Below are 13,655 nucleotides of genomic sequence, written 5' to 3'. Positions count from 1 at the left end.
GTATAAAGATATGGACAGAATGAAGGCTCTGCACAAATGAAGCTGAATCATCTTTATCGCCCCCTGGTGACTGGCTTGAGTGCAGGCCATGAAGCGTACCTCCTCCACTTTAGCGAAAGTCACTTAGTATCGACCAGATGATTTTCTTATTCTGGATATTTTGGCTTCGTTTTCTGGATAGTAGGAGGAAGTAGTAAATGCATCAAATTAATTTCCAAAACATGTTTGAACATTTTGGAAAATAATTACTACATATGTTGTGTAACACTAACAATAGTCATCAGGTTGATGAAATTTAGAATTCTTTGGAATGGCACACTCCATCACCCCCATTAAGAAAAACACATTGAGAGCAAACATTCCAGATGTTGTTTCCTCTGGAGATGAGCAAAACTTCTGTGTCTCCTGTGAAACAAGCCAGAACCCATCATATGGTGTTTGAGGGTCAACATCAGGGCCAGTGGTTGGACCCGTTTCTCTTTGTCTGGTATTCTCGCAGTGAACGACTCAAACCCCTGGAGATCATAACAAGGATATTTTCTCTCTTTCAGAAAACTCTCACACGGTGTGACACTTCAGCTGCAGCCTATTGAAACAGACGCAGCTAATACTAACGTGTCAGGTTTAACGCGACAACTGAGCTGTTTGAATCTCCAGACATTTCATGACCACACCTATTATTAACAGGCTCATCGAAGGCAACCTAAATGAAGTGAATGTTGTTTTAATTCTATGGTGTTGAAACTCTTCAGATAAAGTCAGAAACATGCGCTTCAACTTGGTGGGTTGTTCCCAAAAGTCACATCAAACATTGAATATAATGATAAGGAATGAAAAACTTTGCTGTAGAAACCTCAGCGGGGAACAGATTTAAGATTATTTTTGAGTTTAGACCAGAGACTGGACATAAAGATGGACGTCGTGTCTCCACTTCCTCCCACTATCCAGAAATGGATCGGGGGATGGAGCCGTGGAATAGAGGTACTGCCAATATATGCACTCAACCAATCACTAGTCGCTGTCAATCTTGAAGTTTCGCCCCTTTTTGAAACATTAAATATCTAAATAAAACCAAACTGGAATATTTAACATGTACTTTGACTTTTTAGTTTGGTCCATGTTTCATGTGTTAACATGGATGAGGTGGGGTTAATGACCTATACAGCAGCCAGCCACAAGGGGGCAATCAAAACATTTGGCTTTACTTTTGGGGAGCCGTCATGTCGTCCATCTTTATAACCAGTCTGCTTTAGAGGGTATCAAGAAACGTATTGAACAGACAATCAGAAACTGCGTGATGTTAAGTCAGTCAGCACCAATTGATGCATATCACAACTTTGAGTTTTCTTATTTTGTAATGTCTAAAATCAAATAACTATTTTATTATACAGCCCTGAGCTCTGTTTGAAGTCCGACACATGACCATTCTGTCACCGTTTCCTTCCTGACCTTCAGTGAGCTGCAGCCAACTGGCTTTTTCATCCAATATAAAATGGACCTCTGGGCTGTAGCTCACGTGCCCCAAGATGATGAAAGGCCTCAGGCAGAGGGTTGCATGCGAAGGAGTGTGAACAATAACCTGGCCTGCTGACAATGAGAGCTACTCCTTCACCCTCTCTTCCCTTCCCTCCGCTCTCTCTGCCTTTCTCCTGATGTCACTGCAGGACACAGCTGTGGATCACGGGCGACATTGTGTTCCAGCCTCGGTTGTCTGTTTTTGGTGCCGTGCAATTAAAAGTAACAGCTGTGACGTGAAAACCCACCTGGGCCGGTTCCAGGATCTTGTTCGACAAGATCATTTGTGCAGCGCCTAGAAATATTAACAACAATTTTAAACCTCAGAAAACCTGCACGTATTTCTGGTTCAGCTGGTTGGATCCGCTGCTGAGTGAAAAACAACTCTATCATCCGTGTTGATGTCACGCAAAGTTGTGTTACAAAACTGTCTCGCCCGGGCCCAGGAGGGACACCCTCATGTGATTTGATCAAACCTGCGCGACAGGGTAGCAGGACAACGCTCTTATCACTAAGCAGTGGTGTCTGGTTGCTTTTTTTCTGTATCTGTCACAGCGATAACTCAGGAGGTTTTCACCCTGTTTGAATTAAACTTGGCAAGTTGTGTGGGAGGAGGGTCGAGACCTGTGCTATCGATTTTTTAGTTAAAGGTCAAGGTCACAGCATGGGAACAAAGTTTTTGCCTCATGTAAACAGTGAAATGAAAAGAGCCTAGAAGTTTGATTTTGACCAAACATGGCGTGTAGCCTTGGGAGAGTGAAAGTCCACATTTCTATTGGAAATGAACCAGACATGTGGATAATCGTGGGGCAGTGAATGAATTATTTTCTGAGTTTGTCCAGTCATCATATATCTTGGTAGATATCTTTAAGCCTTGGTTGGGAATAGGCCAACAAAGTAGTTTCAGCCTCATCCATTGGCCACAAATACCATACAATTTGCAGTCAGAATTTAGCAAAATGGGCAGATATGTTCAAGAAGCAATTATATGCAACAAGTTGGTGTGGCCTATCATTTTAAATGGTAACTATTTAAAGACATTTATATACTTGTGTGTATATACTACTTAGTTAAACCTGACTAACCAGTCCTGTCCACTTGTGGGTGGGGCTCAGTGGCTGGAAAAGGGGGTCTCATTAGCATATTCATAGATTCAAGGCACCAAACGAGCAAAGAGGGTGTTGTGTTACATTTAAGCTATCACAACAATTCTTTTAAAAATGTAATTTCCAGCAACAAAGAAGAGTTCTTAGCGACATAATGAGCTACTCTCGTGGGACTTTAAAATTGCTCATTGCTGCTGGTGGATAATCTTTCTACCCTTACATTCTTGTATTTTTATTTTGCTGTCCTCCCTCCCTCCCTCTTATAATGATCAGCTTCATCTGTATTTAAAATCGCAAAAAAATAATAATGTAACCTGTTGAATATTCATGACTGCATGCAGAGTGGGTGTAGTATTTTTTATTTGCATCCCTCTGAGAAGTTTGTTTGATTACTGACTGATTAAATAGATTATAATTGACATGCTGAACAGTCAAGGTGTTTATCCTTTGAAAAATAAAAGCTCTGATCACGAACTACTGATAATAATTAAAATATTAGATATTGCGTGTCTTTGCTGGCTCCAGTGAGTGAAGCCTGCAGTCCCTGCTCTTTCTGCATGTTGGCAGCGGTGTTGGAAGCATAATGATCTTGCCAGAACAGGATCATGTAGCACAAATGTCTCTTAGCTCGTCGATTTGAACGGCTGCCATGTCAGAGTGCCAGGTCCAGGTCACAGTTTGTTAGCCTGCTGGAGGCGAGGGGGGGGGGGGGGGGTAAAAAGCTGATGTATGGGCCATTGTCTGACGGTCTCTGGAGGTGGTGTCGGTTTCTCTCTCACCGATCTACTGCTGATTGAGATGGAAAGTCGGCAGCGCAGCTCTTACTGCTGTTGAGGTGTCCACTGAAGTCCTGAGAAAAGACGTGACGAATGGGAGATGGAATTATGGAAAAGGAGGAATCTGCCTGCATCCGTTGGATCCATTGAGACTTTCACTGTATATATTTCTTTCTCTTATCTACAGTAGCTGGATAAAGAAAATGTTTGATTAACTACTGAGTGGTTGTTGTACACAAATCAGGGCCTTTGTGTGATGCATTAGGAAAAATAACATTTTGTTAAATGTCAAATAGGATTCTGACCAAACTCTTAATTCTTCAAGGTCACAGTTTTACCCTATGGGGTCAAGAAATAAAGGAAAAACATACATTTTGAAAACCATAATGCTGACTGAACATGTTTTTATCTCATAAATCTCTCACATTTAAAGCAGCATTTTTCATGTAGCTGCAGAGTCCCAATTAAGTCTAATTGTTTTTCCATCTAACATTCGCTCTTGCTAAACCACATTTTTGGCATCAAGTAAAGCTACAAGTGTATATAACACAGTGACATGCAAAGATAGTCAAAATAGACGAGAAGCAGGCATTCAAATGAAACAGATTTTACACTATCAAGGTGCTTTTAATGATAAATCTAGCTGACACAAGATTTGAGCGGTTTTGAACCCGATTTCAACTTTGTCACAAACCATTTGTTGTGCTGTAGGAGCCAGCAAATGCCCCCTCTCTAAGCCCCTCTCACAGTGGAAGCTCCCAAATCTATTCCCCAAACTTTTTCTAATGCTGCATGTTCGAAATGGCAAAACACAAAGAGACCAGACTGGTCGAGCAGCAGCAACAGCTTACCTGCCTGTTTAATGTTTCCTGCTTTTATTCTGAGATATATGCAACTCTAACTCACTCAGTTGGGTTTGTCTACTATAAGTCTTAAAGAGATTTCCTCGTGTCACTCTCTGCTGTGAGAAAGTTCTCTAAAAAGAACAAGATAAATATGCGACCATCCCACCCAGCAGAATCACAAATATCCTCAATAAAAAAACATGACTTGATCTGGTGTCAGTTTATCAGTTACTGTGGAAATCTGTTTATTCCTCGGCACCGACAAAGTGCAGAGTCATGTTTGTGTCTCTCAGGAGTTCAGCAGCTGCCGTAGATCAGCAGAGACGGGAGCTGGAAGGGTTAACTGAAAGAGGAAGGTGACTGAGGCAGATCACTGTTCTCCAATAAACAAAACAAAGACACTGTGAAGATGCATTTTTAAATCGTGAAGGCATCTCTGAGTGTTTTATGTTTTTTAGGGGGCGGGTTTCTCTTTGCCAAAACTTGTGTCATGTTTTAATTGAGGTAATATGAGTATAATTTATGATACTTTCCATATGTAACAATGTGATTTTACCTGTCAGAAGCTAAAGGTTGACTATGACTTGGCTTTTCATTGTTTTTCGATCCAATCTGTGGAGAATAAAGCTGCATCGTTCAAAGATCTTTTAGAGAAACACCATTGTGAATACAGTTGTTACAAAGAGAGACAGATGAGCAGCAGAAAGAAGCAGTGAAGGAATTCACCGCCAGGGAAATCCGACAGCGATCAGACTATCTGTGTCTTGAAAGGCAAGAATTAGTGCTCGTTTCCTGTCCTTCTCTGTCCCAGTGTGCAGAAATTACAGCACATTAAACCAAAGAAAGCACGGGAGACCTCTCTCTGTCTCTCAGCTCCAAAAAACAAAGAAACGCTCACGGGCCAGGGATAAGCAGGCGAACCCCATGAACTATCCCCCGCTTCATTTAAAAAGGCAGGTCCTTCATCATCTATAAATCTCTCTCCCTCTCATTGAGGGTCTCGAGCCCAGATACAAGCCGGCGCCCATGCTCCTCTCTCTCTCTCTCTCTCTCTCTCTCTCTCTCTCTCTCTCTCTCTCTCTCTCTCTCTTTCTCGAGTGCACTCATAAACCACATTGTCTCCCGCTCATTCGCTCCTCTCCCTGGAGTCGGCCGATGCCAAAAGTTCCCCTCGCAGGCCTGTCCTACTGGGCTTGTTTGGGGACATCTGCTGCCATGTCCAAATATTGTTTTTGGCTGAGCGATCGCTGGCTCCGCTGTGAGAGAATAGAGCCGGGGACTATTTTTACCTCAGCGGGAGAGACTGTGTTAACATATAAAACAATGCCTTTATCCCCCCCCGCTCTTCCAGCTGCAGAGCAGGGCAGTAAAGGCAGGGGAACGGGCACACACACACACAAAGACACATACATACACCAACACACACCCTTATCCAGGCTATATGCTGGTGTTCAGGGGTCTAACTGGTGATAACAACAGTATGTCTGACCTTTAACTTCTCCCATAAATCTCAGGTGCTTATTTTGGGTTTCACAATACACTATGGGCTTACACTAATGTGATGTGTTTCTAGTCTGCTGAGTTCCAACAATAGATATATAAAGATTCATGCTAGGCCTCCACTTCCTCCTATGGACTAAAACGAAGTGCCCGCCAGCTCATCTGGTTGCATAGACGCTGCACATATGCTGGGTTCGATGCGCGTCTTCCCCAGTTTCACACTAATGCTAATAAAACAGCAAACTGTCCCCCCAAACAATACATAAAAAACACGCTGAGCTACTCAGACGGATGCCGCCATGACACGAAATATGTCTGAGAAATCTATTTACATTGTTTTTTTTTACTAGTGTGGTCCACGTCCCATCTGCTAGTATGAATACGCCGGGGTTGATGACCTATAATGCAGCCAGCCACCAGGGGGCGATCTATATTTTGGCTTGACTTTTGTGGAGCCGTCATGTCGTCCACTTATATAGAGTCTGTAGTCTTGAGTGATCATACCTGTCTGAAATGTACACGGAGTGGGGAGAATACACACACACACACACACACACACACACACACACACACACACACACACACACACACAAACTTTGCTTCATGTTTAGATATGGTCCTACGCAGATACCAAAATGAGTTCACACACAAACTTGTAATGCAAAGAGCTAAACTTCGTTCTTTGTGAGGCTCTTTAATGTTTTCAATGTCTCACTTCATCATACAGTATTTTAATACTACCAGACATTATTGGACAGTTTAAAAAAATTATTCTCCCATATATCATCCAAATCACATTTACTATTAATGTCATCTCTCATCACCCGCTGCTTCAGTCAATCTCGCTGCTCTATAAACACAATAACTTGTCTTGAGTTCCCTCATGACGCCCCCCCCTCATTCCCATGAGTCCGAAAGAAATATTTCATATCCGTTCATCGTGCTAAACACGGAGAGAGCTCAGTTTATATTCTCTTAAGTTTACAGTGGACTTCTTAAGGCCGCAGCTAATGCAGGGACCTCCGATATGTCAGAGCGCTCGGAGGAAATTATAGTTGGGCTGAGTAATTGTAATGAAAACACTGGAGGGGAAAGGATCTGTGTTTTAAGAGGAGCCATGATGACTGCTCGCATTGTTTGGCCTTCACATCATATTACAGTTCTAATAGAGCTCCTCTGCTCCAGGTGGCAGCGAAGGAGAGCCATTAGAAATAACAATCAATAAAGTAAAGTAATTAATCAAAATACATAACAACCACAGAGATATTGATGATGGTAAAAAATAGTAGAATCAATTTCAAGAGGTTAAATAATCCATTTTCTCATTTTCGCTTTGCTCATGAGTGGCTTTTTATTTTTGATCCACTAGGAAATCTCCTATATTATCCTATACATTTTACTTCTGTACTTCAATACTGTACTGCACTGTAGCCTGGTGATGACTCAGTTCTGGTTCATCTAAGGCCTGAGGTTGATTAAGGCCGAGTAACTTAAACTGAATGTCTGCAGAATATCACAAACCACTTTTTAAATAATTAATGTGATAATTAGCGTGTAAGTTAATGTGTCTGCAGCTGCTCTGGGGGGGCGGCACGGTGGTGCCATCGCCTCACAGCCAAAGGGTTCAGGATTAATCTGAGCTCAGTTCATTATCTGCTGTGAAAATGCTTCTATTACTCAGCACTGACACTGTGCCGGGTCAGTGCTGAGTCACTGTTTGCTGTGTGGTGTCTGTATGTTGTCTCTGTGTCTGTCTGGGATTTCTGGTTTCCTCCCACATGTCAAAGACATGCAGGTCCGGTTGACTGGTGTCTACCAGTAAGCATGAGTGTGCATGTTTACGTCTCGCTAATGTTGCTCCGGACATTTCCCACACGTCAGAGGGAACCCATGTGACAATACAACAGGGAAATGTCCAGAAAAGTCCCAGCAAGCATGTGGGCGTGTTGGCATTCCTAACAGGAAACAGACACTCAACTGGACGAATACAAACATCTCAAGATAAAGAAAGAGGGGCCATACACAAAGAAGATTCATACCGAGATGTTCACTTGGAAAGACGAGAGCTTTGGAAGATGAGCTGTAAACAAAATCAGGATCTCTGCAACGAGTTGTAATATCCTGCCTCCCAGACACCTTACCTGAATTATACAGATATTCTCCCGTTGTTGTGAACGTATCTGAAAGGTGAAATCCATTTTTCCAGTCATGTGTGAGCTCCAGTCTGCAAACAGCTCAGGGGTCAGCCATGTGATCGGTCCAGGTTGTTCTCCAACCCTGTTCAGCAACCAAATTCCACACTGTCAGTTTGTAAGGTCGACTTTTCGCTGTAACCCTGATGACATCACTATGACCTCATCAGGGTTACTTTTCTCCAGAACTGCCAGAGCCAGAAGCAGGATGTGGTTCTCCCCCCGTCTCTCTCTGTGTCTTTGTGTCTGTATTTGTACAGAATAACTCAATAAAGCATCAACGGGTTTTCACCAAACAATAGGTGAATGTTAATTGGGAGCATATCTCCAGATGATATATTTTTGGAGGTGATCGGTTGTGTGTTTGTGTGTGTGTGTGTGTTGTACACACAGAGCAGGCCAGCTGTTAAGCTGAGGTCCGCCTGCCTGCTGTTTTAACGGTGCATTGAAGTGGGTGGGATGTCTCCTGGTGCCGCCATGGTCAGTCTGAGAGTAACAGAGGAGAGAGAGAGATATCGAGGCACACAGCTCTGCGTTGAAGCAATGGTCCAATTATTGAATTGAGAGATCTTTTATGTTGTATAAAGAATGTGTATATATAAATAAATAGCCCTATATAACCCTAAACATAAACAAATATACAGTATATTGTAGTCTATATACATTGTGTGCACAAGTGGACATCACCTATCTGATGCATTTTAGTTGCGATCGTTTTCACCAATCATGAAGAAACTGATCATGTGTATAAATGGTGGCATGCCCCTTTAATAAATAAAATACCACACAAGTAAAGCTCTCTTCACTTTATAGACACACTAAACATTTACACATCCATATACAACAGATAATAACAAAAAGCGTTTTAAGACAATATAAGCGTTTGCTTTTAATGTGCTAATCTGCTGCCCTCTTAATTCACTGGAAGGATTTTGTTTCTCGTTTATCCGTTAATAAATCACGTTGTCAGCGTCTTTGTTCCCGTCCCCTGCTCCATCACTTCCATCAGACTCATGCTTTCTATAAATCTGTCTGCATGTGCTGCTTGTAAACAACACACAACCCGTGTGTTGTTTTCACTACCTGCATATAATTCATCTCGGGCGAACACACACACACACGCACGCATTATTGTTTTGTCGCTTTTCCAAAAGCTCGTTCACCACATGCTCTCACGATTGGTTACATGTCTCGCATGGGCCCGACATGCAGGCCGTGGTTTCACCGAGTCGTTATGTCAGCGTGTAAAGTGATACTGCCACCACCTCGGGTTTCTGGAAGTATGTGTGGCTGTTTGCAGAGTCAACAAACACGCTCATTAGAGTCGGGCCCTCGTCCAACAAGCAGATTGTCATGAACAAAACTTTCTGGGAAGAGACATAGCAGGATCACAGATGCCAATTCAGTATCGGACAAAGAGAAACAAGTGTTTGGACAATGGAAATAGGTGTGACAATCATTTTCTAGCTTGGTGTTGATCTGTCTGCCAGTAATGCACAGCAGAGTAATAGAGCCATGTCGAAGAGAAACAATTCTGGGATTTCAAGCATAAAGTCCTAATTATCCAAATTTTACGAAATATAAAGTTTGAATTTTACAAGAATAAATATTTTTCATTCTCACTGGATCCAAAATCTTGACCCACTCTCAATGTGAAACTTCAAAACTCCTTTGAATATCACAAAAGAGGCAATTTCCTTCAACTCTGTGTGGTTCTTTCTTCTTACACAAAATTCACAATACGTATGAGAATGTGGTATTAGATTATTTTGTATGACTTAACAAGATGCTCCACATTCCTCATTGTAACACAGGCAACAGGGTCTTCTGATATTACCCTTGTAAAAAACTTTATTCTTGTGCAACTTTTTTTCAAACGACTTTATTCTTGAAATCTCTGTCGTCTTTCATCATCATGCCCCTTATACTTTGTCCTTGTAAAAAAAAAAGTTGGCAATAAAAGTTGACAAGAATTGAGTAGTTACAACACTTTTATACACAGTAAGAACATTACTACTCAGTAAACATGATATATTTAGATATTTAGCTGTAAGTACCGCAATTCTCGACCAGTTGATTGTCACAGTTCATTTATTCTCTAACTGCCCTTTCACTCTGACTAAATAAATCTCATACTAACCTATTCCCTAATCACCTCTCAGTATTTGTAATGGATTGTTTCCCCCCCCGCCCCCCCCCCCCCGCTGCCAGGTTGTCTATTGTACTTTTCAGCCTCTCGTCTGGTTTCACCTTCCTGTCCTGCATCAAGTGGTTTCATTAATCATTTTACATTCACCCTCTGAGGAACAACACAACACTCTATATGTCCCTATGGCACCAGTACTTTTGTAATGAGATCAAATATATGCATCAATATTGAGTTCAATAAATGTGTGTGTTGAGTGTTGATTTCCCTTCAAGTCTGGAGCCAACACTTTGAGATTACCTCAAGGAAGTTATAGTTTCATCCCTCCATCGGTTTTTCAGCAGGATTTTGCAAAAAAAAGGACATTGGACATTTCTGAGTACATCTGACTCAACTCTCATTTAATCAACATCATTTCATTCTTCACACAGTTCTTGCTTCTCTGCTGCTCAACCAAGTCTCGCTAGCTAACGTCAGCATTCACCTGCAAAAGATTCACTTGGTTTTTATGTCACATTTGATCTATTCCACCATCTATTCACTGTTTTGCATCTTGCATTTCACTTTTTACTTCACTTTTTATATCTTTTGTCTATTATATATTTTTATTTAGATATGTTTATGTCTAAACAAATTTTACTTATTAGAAAAAGGGAGTAAATAAGAAGTAAATAGTGAGTAAATATATATTGTTTCTTTTTATTGCTTTTCTTATGTGTGTTGTATTTATTGCGTTTTTATGTTTTTATGTTTCTATGTTCATTGTATGCACCAATAACCAGAGCAAATTCCTTGTAGGTGTAAACCTACCTGGCAATAAATACTTTCTGATTCTGATTCTGATTCTGATTCTGATCTGAGATCCAAAGTTCAGGCGCAGGGACACGGCAAAGGACCATGTGGAAAATAACAGAGCTTGTACCCAGAAACAGAAATCACATGTCACGACTTATCAACCATTTGACTCAAGAAGGAACCCAATAAATTCCAGCACGGCAAATCGAGGGGCTTTTTAAAAAAAACATCTTTATTGATTTTCCATGAAATAAGGCCTATTCAGGGGACTGATATCTATCAGTATGTGAAATCTGATTTCATAGGCCATCGCACAGTAACAAACAGATCTTTAAACCTGTAACCACGATCATTTTGAAGCTGAGATCTTGCGGATTCAGCAGGGAATCAACTGTTTATATGCATCTTTGATAGTTCCATGACTGTATCCAGGCGAATATGACAGACTTTAGTGTGGAATTTAAGTGGACTGCTGGGCCGACCGTGCTCCACTCCAGTTTTACGTGTGAATATACTCAGAGTGACGTCTCCGTGCAGCACGGCACATTAAATGTATCGTAACTCCCCCGGATCCCAGGGAGACGGAGACATCGTGTTCTTTAGTCTCCAGAGTCTGTTTGACTATCTGCAGCCCTTCATCACTCATCTGTCTCGCATTAGACCGCAGTCACCACCAAATAAATACCCACTTATCATCTCAGCAGTTTGTCCTCCCTGATACAGGCCTGACATGACAGAGACAATAGTGGACGCCCATTTCACCAAGTCCCCCTGCAGGCATGTCTCCACTCATGGGCTGTATTTAACTTTTATCACCCGGGGAGATGGATCGGCTGCTCCCCGCCCTTATTTGGTGTTGGTGGTGTGTGTGTGTGTGTCTGTGTGTGTGTGTGTGTACAAGGGGCTGTGGTTGTAAAGTGAAGGCAGCGTGGCTCAGTCAGAGCGGAGCCAGGTAACCAAAGAACGCCGCTGCTAATTTGCAAACGTTACTGACTATGTAACCATGACTCATGGCTATTTTTTTTTTTTTTTACTTGATTGCATATTTTAGTCATGATACAGTAACGTGTGGCCCTGCAGGTTTGTTGTTGTTCTTCTGGAAAAAGGCAGCGAGTGCATTTCTACAGATAAAGGTCACGTCGGGGGGGGGGGACAAACCCAAATCTACGATGTTTGAAAAGCGTCGGCTCAGCTTTGTGCGAGCGGCCCTGAACAAGACGATGGAGTTTATTGACCTTGAGCTGCGAGAGACTCTTAAGCTCAGACAGCCTTTTGGTGTCGTGCTTCCAAGTCTTTGGATTTCAATTATTGATTCTGTCCATCAAATGGAGAGAGAAGTAAATACAGACGCAGTCATGTTGAGAAAAAGGCTTTAACGTTTTTAGTCTGGTTTAAAGGCAGATTTCAGGGATCATTTTATTTTTGAAAATATTTGGAATAAATGCAAATATGGCCTATGGATAGTTTCATATAGGAAAATACTTTATCTACAAACGTAGGGTGTTTTGGATTTGTCTAGCCCATTACAATCCGTGGAGAAAAAAATAAAAAAGGTCTATACCATTCTGTCCACGTGCCATAAAAAAGTATACTGCGATGGCTGTAAAAATAAAATACATTGAAGTACAAGATGCAAAAAACACTTATTATGAATCTGCTTTAAAAGCTGAGGTTACTGACGCATTGTTAAATTTGGGAACTTAGCTTTTTAACAGAACTGTATTTACATATTTCTGGTTATTTATCTTGTTTTCAACAATCAGGGCTGCGGCTCAGGAGGTGGAACGGGTCGTCCACTTATCAGAAGGTCGTGGTTTGATCCCTGGCACCTCCAATCTGCAGTCCTGCAGTGTGTCAGCGCAACACACGGAGACCTCTTCCTCGCTGAAGCGAAACATTTGCAAAACAAACTTTTACCTCTGTGTCTGGGTCTGTCCTCCACAAACAGGGACTTCTTTCAAAACACCTTCCGAAGTACAGACTTTCAAAAAAAACTCCTGTTTGTGTGTTTCTGTGTGTACATGTAAAACTGACCGTTTGGGAAAAGATGACGTCACAGTTTACTTCAGGCATGTCAACTGTTGTTTTGTGTTACAATGGCGGCTTCATACTGGTTTCTCTACTTTTTGTTAGCACTGCTAGGTTTTATCATAAGTTTTGAAGCTTAATTTAGCATCACTGGACCACATTGCAGACTTTCAGATGCGTCTGCTTTGCCGAAAATTACAGTGTTCCTCTCTGATATTTGACGGATCGGTTTATGGAGACGTTATCGCCACCTACTGGCCCTGGCATCAGCACTGGTAGTCGTTTTGGTGTTTTCTTCTGGACGGAGATATTTTGTAAAACGAGGTTCACGTGGATGAAGATAAAATCAATTCGTAAAAACACCCGCAGCCGTATACACAAGGCCTGAATACTGACGTTCCCCTGACGGCTGTACCGGCCGTGTGTGATAAACAGAAGTATTATTCAAATGTGTGTGTGAATGGGTTCCTCTGACTCATTGTGTACAGCTCTTTGAGTCAGAGGAGAACAAGAGAAACCTTGTTTAACCTCCATTTACTATTTATTCTGTATGAAAAGATGTGCCCGCCTCCAAAGAAACAGGTAGGTGTCCGGATGAGAGTCAGTTGTTTCAACATGGTCCACAGAGCACAGGCTCGTGTACCAGGGAAGTCACGCTATTCCCCCGAGCCCCCCCCCACCCCCACGTCAGCTGCAGCTGCACCGTGTTTTGAACGAACACCCCGCTGGAGCGCTACACCTGACATGTGTGC

Source organism: Pleuronectes platessa, chromosome 17, assembly GCF_947347685.1.
Source record: "Pleuronectes platessa chromosome 17, fPlePla1.1, whole genome shotgun sequence".
NCBI lineage: Eukaryota > Metazoa > Chordata > Actinopteri > Pleuronectiformes > Pleuronectidae > Pleuronectes > Pleuronectes platessa.
This window is presented reverse-complemented; position numbering follows the sequence as displayed.